Genomic DNA, 9,891 nt, shown 5'->3' with positions numbered 1-9,891 from the left:
TGGACTTGCATGCTGGAAACATTTTCTCTTGCTTCCCAGTATCTAGGGGCTTCTAATCAAGTGCTTATGAAACCGTTGTGTCCTTCAGTTTTAACTGCATGTGTTGGTTGGCTTTACCTTGAACACTTTGAGTTCTCATTGGCTTTTCAACATATAAATTAAATGTTTCACCTGAAATTTCATAGAACATAGATGCTTTCAATACCTTTACTCATTATCTGTTAAGTATGTTCATTAATCAACATTTCCTGTTTTAAATAAAAATGTATTATTCTGACGCTTGTGATTATGGTCTCCTAGCAACTTTCTCAAACCAGCCCTTTTCATTTCAATGGGTCTAAGACCAGAAAAGAATGAAGATAGCCTTAATTCTGTATGTGGTTTAATCCTTTTCTCCATGTGGTATAACTTTAATTTATTAAAGGAGTTGATATCTGTAATTTCATTGGACTAATGATAAAGTACAGTATTAAGTTTCCATTCTACATGTCAGTGTAACCTATATCACAGAAAGAAAAATCTTTTCCCAACTATTCACTTGGAGCCTGCAGTTAGCAGTCTGATTGTTTTTCAGACAGAAAGCTCCAGCAAGGCATCTTAAAGGAAAAACTTAATTCAATAGGATTTTTCAATACCTCAGTAAGAATCAACTTTTCTTCATTTTATGTGCTGCTCTCCTCAACTCCATGAGGCTGCATGAGGTAAATTTTCTTGTCCCCAGTTGCCAAGTGCCTTCTCCTTTTTCAAGTCCTCCTTAAGCTGTTCTCTGAAATTACTTCCTCTTCTTTTTATTTCTGTCCATATGTCTATAGCTTTTTTCTCCCAGACCATATTTTTATGTCTTGTCACAGCTCATTCTTACAAAACTGTGTAAACTCTTCTCCTTAGGTGTCTGATCTTACAATCTCTGGCACCCTGGGGGACAGCTGCACTGCTTTCAGAAGAACAGGAACGTTTATAGTGCTACAACAGTAGATCCTAAAAATAATAGTCAATAAACCACCATACATATTTTTATATATATATTTATGTATGTATATACCTATATATGAAGAAATCCATTCTTCCTTACTATCAGGGTGCAATTTCTCATTCTTCACCACACTTGAATTTAGGACTGAACAGATCTCTTCGTGTTGGTTGGCACTTACTCTATAGCTCCATCTTCATGGATACACAAGGAAAGCAGGACTAATGACAACCTCAGTGTTCATCCTTTCTATGTATACCGAAGCTATCAATTTAAGTATCTGAGCCTGTTCTTGAATTTAGATTTGTTAGTCATCCATATTGTTTACAACACAGTTAAATACAGACATACAAGATAAAACCCGTAGCTCTCTGAAGGGGAAGGAGACTGGATATGCTCAGGGCTTTAGTATGGGCTCAAGTTTTTGTTTTTATAACCTGCAAAGGACAAATACAGGTAGCTTGAGTGCACTGTCCTCTAGGAGGTGTGCCAAATTCAGCTGTTCTTTGTTGACACGCTGCCAACGTCCTGGTCCTGTGTGGTTTGGAGCCAGAAATAATGTTTGAAAGAGCAAGCTTAGGAGATAGTCATGCTTAAATCCAGTCTAGGCTTTGCCCCAGTGTCCTTGCACAGCAAGAACTTGAACAGGCATGGGGAGATGATTTCTGTAGCCCTGTTCTGAGCAAATCATATGGATTTTATCTTGGAAACATGGACACCAGCACTTTGAGCTCTTTTGCTTATTGGAGCAGTCACAGGAGGGAAACCACGCAGGGATTCTGCCCCGGAAAGAAGTGAACTGGAGAAGCAATAAAGAAGCAGAGAGCACTCTGGGGGCATTCACAGATCCTTCTGCAGAACCAGTGATGTCAAAGTTGGAGCTGATGCTCCTTTTATGGCTCCCTAACTTCTACTGATGTCCATTTTCTGTGGAGGTTAGTATAAGAAGGCAGCATGCATCCTCTGTCTGTTTTTATCTACTATTGAGATCAGCTACACTGCACAATCTGTGAGCATAGTTGCAATACATGGGAAGTGCTTACCATGTGAAATATATTTGAAATTACTTAGAAATTAAGTCTCTGTGGTTGTTTCTAGATACATATATATATATATATATATATATATATATAAAAATATACTCAGCTGAGCCCAAGCATTCAAAGTCATCTTGTTCTGACAATAGTGAGTTTACTAACATGGATGGCAACTGTGCCCCACAGACTGGCCATAGTAACAAAAAAAACAGGTCCTGACAGGTTTGGTTTTCTAGTATAGACATAGTGTAGCTGTTAAATCTGGTGAAATCCTGAATCTGGTCAGGTCAACAAAACTCCGTTGGATCCGGATTTTGCTGTTTTCTCAGTCTTTGAACAAAGGTTTCTCCTTTAGGACTTTCACCATTTTTTTCAGCATCAAATTATATACTATTTTTGTGGCTACAGATACAAGATTGGATCTTGCTCTGTTATTAGTTCAGTGATTCACACACGTTTGGAGAAATGTTCTCTCATCATGCTATGTTAAGTGTAGTAGCGATGGAGAAAACAAAATGGGAAATAGAAGACTTACACCAAGACTTAAAGCAGTATAAGCCAACATTTACTTGCTGATTTAATCTGTGCATTTTGCTACTATCAGTTTCTTCTCTAAGGGCCAAATTCAACCTCTTCTTGGAGTTACCAATGAAATTCATTCTCCCTATTGGAAAATAATTCTTCTTTCTGGTTCCTGCTGCTTGATGGCTACTGTTCTGCTTTCTCTGCTTCAGACTTTCTCCATCCCTTTTCATTTTCACCTGAATATATTCTTTCCTTTGTCTCCTTTCCCTCCTTCACCTATCAGAATTGAATTTGGTATCTACATAACTTAATGCAATGGAAATATAGTAGGGTGGATTCTATATGCTATACAGAATAGAATTAAACAGAATTGCATACACTTGCAAAAAGTACCTTTTAGGCCCATCCTTTATTTCTGGCTCATTGGGATAAAACAGAATTGAATTAATAGTTAATTACTGGTTCTTATAAAAGTAAACCCTAATTTAAAAATTAAAAAAAAAAAAAGGGAAAAAAAAAAGGCAAGCCTGTTTGTTAGACAATGAAAATTAGTGGCTGATACCTATGGGAAATTTCTATATTTTCAAGTATTAAGAAAGAAGGGAAGACGGGAAGGAAGGAATGAAGAAGGGAGGGAGGAAAGAAGAGAGGAAAGGAAGGAGAAAAGAAAAAATGAAGGAAAGAAAGAGAGACAACTATGTAAACCAGTTACATTTTGTTTAACCGCAAAGGAAGATTTTGCTCTCCTGCAAGTTATTCACTTGTGCACTTGCTATGGAATCAGCATTGTGGGTAAGTTGATAGCCTGTACAGGAAAGGAAAGAATGGCAAGCTGATTACTTTATGGTTATTTCACAAAACTGATGAGACAGCAAATGATATTCAATCCTATTAAAAAGACTAAGCACAGCCTTTTTTTCCCCCTTTTTAAAAAAAACCCTACATTCCTTGCGCTGGGATTGGATGATATGATTCTACAATTCAGGGAGTCTGGAAATTACAGAACATCTGCAACGAAATTGGTTTTCTGTGGAAAACTGATGAATCACTTACTGCCAATGACTGGAAGGAAAAGTACTTGTTTATGCCCTTATGTAATGAATTTTTATGAGGTGAAGTTTGCTGTTTATAAAAAATATACTTTCAGTTGCTGTAGATGTAAAATAATAGAATTCAGAATTTAGACTAACGCATTACTGAAAAGACAGTCACTAGCAGAATATCATCTGCTTACAAAATGCCAAAAAAGGGCTTTTACTTCTATAATAGAATTAAAATTTCCATCTATCCTCTAAGCTTTTAGAAGAGAAAAAATAACAGGGACAATATTAACTCTGTTACCTTTGCTAACATGTCTTAAAAGTAAAATGAATACTTTTATCAAAAAATATGTATTCTGCTTCAAAAAGTAGATCTGAAACATAGTGTAGAAGAAAATCATGCTTGCGAGCAATTCCTCAAAAAGTAAGCAATGTCTCTCTGTAATCATGGACAACCAAGTACCTGCTCTTCCTTGCATGCCCCTTCACTAACAATCTCTTTTAAGCAAGAGTTAAACTGATAGCTCAGGGGTAAGAACTGACCATTTGAATGTGAAAAATAACTTTTCACAATCAAATGTGTCTTAACACAGTTGTATGTCTGCAAATTAATTAGTGGAGAGTTTTGAGAATTTAACTGATTGTTTTATTCTTACATTGGGGGATGGGAACAAGAGTTGAGTTTGATTGCTACAATCTTTTCATTTCTTTCAGTATCTTGAGATATTTCAGTAAAAGATGTCACTGTTTGAATGTGATTTCTTTTTGGATCCTGCCAAGTATTTCCGGGAATAGCTGTAGGTGATTGGAAATGTGCATATATATATATTTTTAATGACTAATGCATTTTGCATTTCTTTAGCAAAAGCTGGTTTGCTGTGTACGTGAAAAACTGCAGGTGCTATTTCCTTCATACTTCTTATCTCCTTGACCTGACATCTGTATTGGTTCTGCAAGTACTGCTAATGTACCAGTCTGTCTTGGATCAATTTATAAGTATATTTTTATGAAGATGAGTTTTTGTGGCACTAAGCAATGGTGCAATGAGCAACCTGCATTCCTTAGTGCCTTGCCACACATCTACCACCTTTGAAATTGTTACATGGTGCCTGCTGTTGCTGCTTTCAGTCACAGGGATTGTAAAAAGGATGTAACTGAGAAGGCATGCTGCAGGTCCATCTATGCCTTCTGCAATGGCCAGGTTTGCTTAAACCTGGAGACAGCTGGCTAAGAACGACTTAACTGTTATCCTATTTTCCACAATGCATGTAATAGAAGCTGTGCCACTTGGCTAACTGCCCATCTCATGCTTGCATTTGCAGCATGCTCTGGCCACTCACGCATTGCTTTTGGAGAAGAAATACCACTCACCACATGGGACCATTTTTTCCTCTGTATATGGAATGAAGAGCAGTAAGTGCAAAGCTTTTGCATGGAAAAGGCCCTCTTCAAAATCCTCATGCTGCTTACCCTGATGCCACAGTCCTCTAGAGCTCTGATTCCCACGTCCAACACCACTCACTGCCTCTAGTCTGGCCCTATTCTGATCCTTTGGGTAAATATGGAACAAATCAGGGACGGGTCGTTATTACTGATAGTGTAGCAGTCATAGAGATGTTAGAGCCTGTTGTGAAAACTATCCTGAAGCGATGGTAATTATTTGCTCTCTGAATCTGTCTTTGAACCATGCAACTTTATTATGTGGGGCAATCCACAGGATGCACAATCTTTGGTAGGAGCCTACATCAAAGGAGGCTGGAGTTGGGAATTATCAATAAATATTGCACTCACATCATACAGACTTTTGCTAATTACAGAGACTGTTTTGTGGACATTATAACTGGCTATGGTAGTCACTCATATGAGAAACTTACTTACTTAAGTACAAACAGACTGAAACCTTCTTTTCATCAATGCAAAAGTATTTTCAGAAAAGCTTAATTACCCTCTGGGTCTGCATCATGAACACTGCTTCTTATGCCTTGTCATGAGCCATGCATCTCTACCCAGATAATTGGGTCTCACATATGTTCAGTCAGATGTTCAGTTCCTGTTGTGGTTTAATGCATCTGAAAGTAAGATGGAGATCACCAGTGACAAACTGGGTATCAACATCCAGAATACCAAGCCCATTGTTGTACCTCACTGCACCATGCACAACCATGACTAAAGACCTTACATCAAGACTGGGTATAATAGGAGAGGGCTCCTTCAGAGTAATCACACACCAGGCAGCAGACCTGATTTAAGGCAGAGCAAGTTTCAAAACTCTTTGCAAGTCTTTAGTGATAATACAGATTCCAATGTGTGGCAGGTTGACCCTGGCTAGATGCCAAGTGCCCACCAAAGCTGCTCTATCACTCCCCTTCCTCAACTGGACAGGGGAGAAAATAAAACGAAAGGCTCGTGGGTCAAGATAAGGACAGGGAGATCACTCACCAATTACCCTCACGGGCAAAACAGACTCGACTTGGGGAAAAATTAATTTAATTTATTGCTAGTCAAATCAGAGCAGGATAATGAGAAATAAAACCAAATCTTCCCCCCAAACACCTTCCCCCCACCCCTCCCTTCTTTCCAGGCTTAACTTTACTCCTTATTTTCTCTACCTCCTCCCCCCGCCCCGAGTGGCGCAGGGGGACGGGGAATGGGGGTTTGGGTCAGTTCATCACACGTTGTTTCTGCTGCTCCTTCTTCCTCAGGGGGAGGACGACTCACACTCTTCCCCTGCTCCAGCATGAGGTCCCTCCCACAGCAGACAGTCCTCCACGAACTTCTCCAATGTGAGTCCTTCCCACGGGCTACAGTTCTTCACGAACTGCTCCAGCGTGGGTCCCATCCACGGGGTGCAGTCCTTCAGGAACAGACTGCTCCAGCATGGGTCCCCCGTGGGGTCACAAGTCCTGCCAGCAAACCTGCTTCAGCGTAGGCTCCTCTCTCCACGGGGCCACAGCCTCCTTCGGGCATCCGCCTGCTCCGGCGTGGGGTCCTCCATGGGCTGCAGGTGGATATCTGCTCCACCGTGGACCTCCATGGGCTGCAGGGGGACAGCCTGCCTCACCATGGTCTTCACCACAGGCTGCAGGGGAATCTCTCTCTGCTCGGTGCCTGGAGCACCTCCTTCTCCTCCTTCTTCACTGACCTTGGTGTCTGCGGAGTTGTTTCTCTCACATATTCTCACTCCGCTCTCTCTGGCTGCAACTGCAACTCCCCTGTAACTTTTTTTGCTTTTCTTAAATATGTTATCCCAGAGGCGCTACCACTGTTGCTGATTGGCTCGGCCTTGGCTAGCGGCAGGTCCGTCTTAGAACCCGCTGGCATTAACTTTATCGTACATAGGGGAAGCTTCTAGCAGCTTCTCACAGAAGCCACCCCTGTAGCCGCCCCTGCCACCAAAACCTTGCCACACAAACCCAATACACAATGTAAGAGTCAATAGTGCCACAAACACTGCTTACTGTTTTGGCCTGTTGCAATAGGCACTTTCCTAGTTGCCTAGCCCCAGTGATTGCCCTGCCTCTTGGCAGAGAAACTTGATCCTTTCTGCACCCTGTCTTTAGGCCCCAAACAACATGAGAACTAACTACAGAGGGCAGGCTAGCAATCTTCTTAGGGAATCAGGTATATCTACCTGAAGACTTCTACTGAACCTATAAGCCGTGACTTTTTTTCCATTAAGCTAATGTATCTCTGAGGAAGATCCTTGACACAGTTACTGCACCAGGGGTATCCTTCCCAAACGTACAAACAATTCAGAGATGCTAGGTCAGGCTACTTCCTTGGCAGACTGTCCCCTGAAAGACTAGTTAGGTAAGATCTCTAAACAAGATGGCACACCAGCTATTGGCAAGTGTCTAAAAGCTAGCGGATGTGACAGGACACTTTGGTTAGTTTAATCAAACTTGGCAGTTCTGCAGTCAGAGGTTAGACGGAGAGTTGTAATGAATACGGAAAATGGCAGAAGAGAGAAGAGTCAGTCTCTCTGTCTCTCCTGGGCTACTCCAACATGCTATGATTAGTTCTCCATTACAGCTCTTCCACTACAGCATAATGCAGAGTGGTTACCAGACTGAACCTTTTGTTCCCTGAAACAACCTTGAAATATCTCCCTGAAAGTAGACTGATTCCTTTGAGATGAATGGCAGCACACTGGCCAACTTTACCATACTTTGCACCAGTCTGTTCTCTAAGCAGACTCATGATCAGAGAGGTATGCAACTGGGGATTTTGTACTTACTACAAACTGCCTGCAAGATCTAGAACTACCTGTAGTTGCTGTTGCACAAGTTTGCCCACACCTCCTATCTGAAATGGGTCTGCATTCTGTGGGCAGTGAACGCACAGTTTGAGCGGAAGTACCAAACCCCAGGTGTGCTCCAGAGAATGGAAAAGATCACTGCTTGGCCTTCACAGATGCCCTACAGGTATCTCTGTGCATGTCTGCGTAGTCATCTGGTCCCAGTGTTCCAGCCTGAGAGGGATCCCCCCACAAATGTCTTTTGCTTGAACGCCATGTATTTGGTCACCTTGCCAGACTTGCATCAGATCCTGCCTTGAAGCGGGCTCCCCTGGAATGGTGGAAACTATTAAGACTGCAGTAACAATTTAGGTGGATGTTTTGATGGTGACAACATGGAAAACCCTCTTGGGAGGGTGAAGGCAGGCAGTTGTAATCTACTTGACCAATTCTACAAAGAGTTTTTCCTGGGAATGCACAAGGGGTTGACATTCAAAAGGTATGAAGCACCATTTTGAAACTGCTCCCTGGTGTTTTGGCTGTATGCACTGTGACTTGCAGTAGCCCAGACTACCATATTTTTGTTATTAGAAGTAAATGACCATCAGCTTTAATATCTATCATGGCAGTAACACCACATGACCCTATCCTGTGTGTCCAGCCATGCCACAATATTCTCTTCTTACTACAAGCCAAGACAGGTTCCTAGCAAACACACAGCAAAGTGTAACAGTTGACAATTTATTGCTATGACTAGTCTGCTCAAAAGGAGAATTATTAAAAAGATAATTTGCTTTGGAACCTAAAACTGAAGAAACTTTTAAAGTGAACTGTAACTATAAACTAGTTTCCCACTTTGCATTTCAGGCTCATGAATACTAAAGTATGAAATCACCTGACAGCCAAACCATTGAATGAGCATAACTAGCCTTCCAAAAAAAAAAAAAAAAAAAAAAAAAAAAAAAAAAAAGTCTCTTAGGAAAAAAGGCAAACTTCAGAACCTCCTGTTGAGAAGTATCTTTTATTTGTCAACTTGCTTTTCATAAGAATGATACATCCCAGATAACAATTGTAGTAATATTCTCAAATAAGGACATTCATTGGATTGCATTTAGGAAACATATTTCTTTCATCTTTCTTAACATCTTCTCTTCACCACTTTGTCCAGATCATCCTCGCCCGTCACATCTCACACTTATTGAAAAATAAAGAAATATTTCCAGGTAATGCAGAAATCAAATACTATCCCTGTCATTTCTTTTACAGAATACTGAAACTCCTGCTTTTAAGTCTTCCATAACATTACTTAAACGAGACCTCTGTTAAAGCATACAGAGTAGATGGAGTAGTGGTGGTTTGTGGAAGCAAGGAATCAGCATTCTCTGACTCCTTTCATCTAAATGCCTCCAAAATCACACCTTGTGACAACTAGTAATTCTCATTCAAATGAAGATATGAAAAGTTTTCTAATGTGTTTATCAATATAATTAGTCTGTTTCAGTTATGGCTTCATTTTTTGATTTCTGATACAATGAAAACGTTCATGTAGCACACAAAGACACACAACAGAGCAAAAATAAAACAGTTAATACAGGGCTGTAACTCCTATCCAAGACTGAATAAAAGTTCTGGTCCTTTAGCTTTCTTAAATTCTAGGCATTTATCCTTTTCACTGATGCACATATGACTGCTCAGAAGTACATTCTCATGGTAGCTGAACACTAAAAACCTTTTGTTTAGAGAAAATGACTGAAGAGATTAACATTCCAAAATAAATTTTATTCCCTCTACTGCAGGAAGCATCACCAGATGTGTCAGTCCTTTGTTACAGTAGAGTTTTAACCTGAAAATATAATGCTTATGAGGACAAATAATCAATGCAATTAGTATGTCAAATTAATTATCCTTTGATTAGTCTACAAATGATCTAATATTTTTCTGTAATATCTTCAAGACTTTTCTGCAGTTTATATATCACAAGACGCAACAAAACAGAATTACAATATAAAAAAAGGTGTATTTTTAACTTAACAGTGCTATGAGGAAGCTGCTGAGCATTGACTTTGGAGTCCTAAAAAGCTA

Source organism: Gymnogyps californianus, chromosome 2 (assembly GCF_018139145.2).
Source record: "Gymnogyps californianus isolate 813 chromosome 2, ASM1813914v2, whole genome shotgun sequence".
NCBI lineage: Eukaryota > Metazoa > Chordata > Aves > Accipitriformes > Cathartidae > Gymnogyps > Gymnogyps californianus.
Note: the sequence above shows the minus strand (reverse complement) of the source record.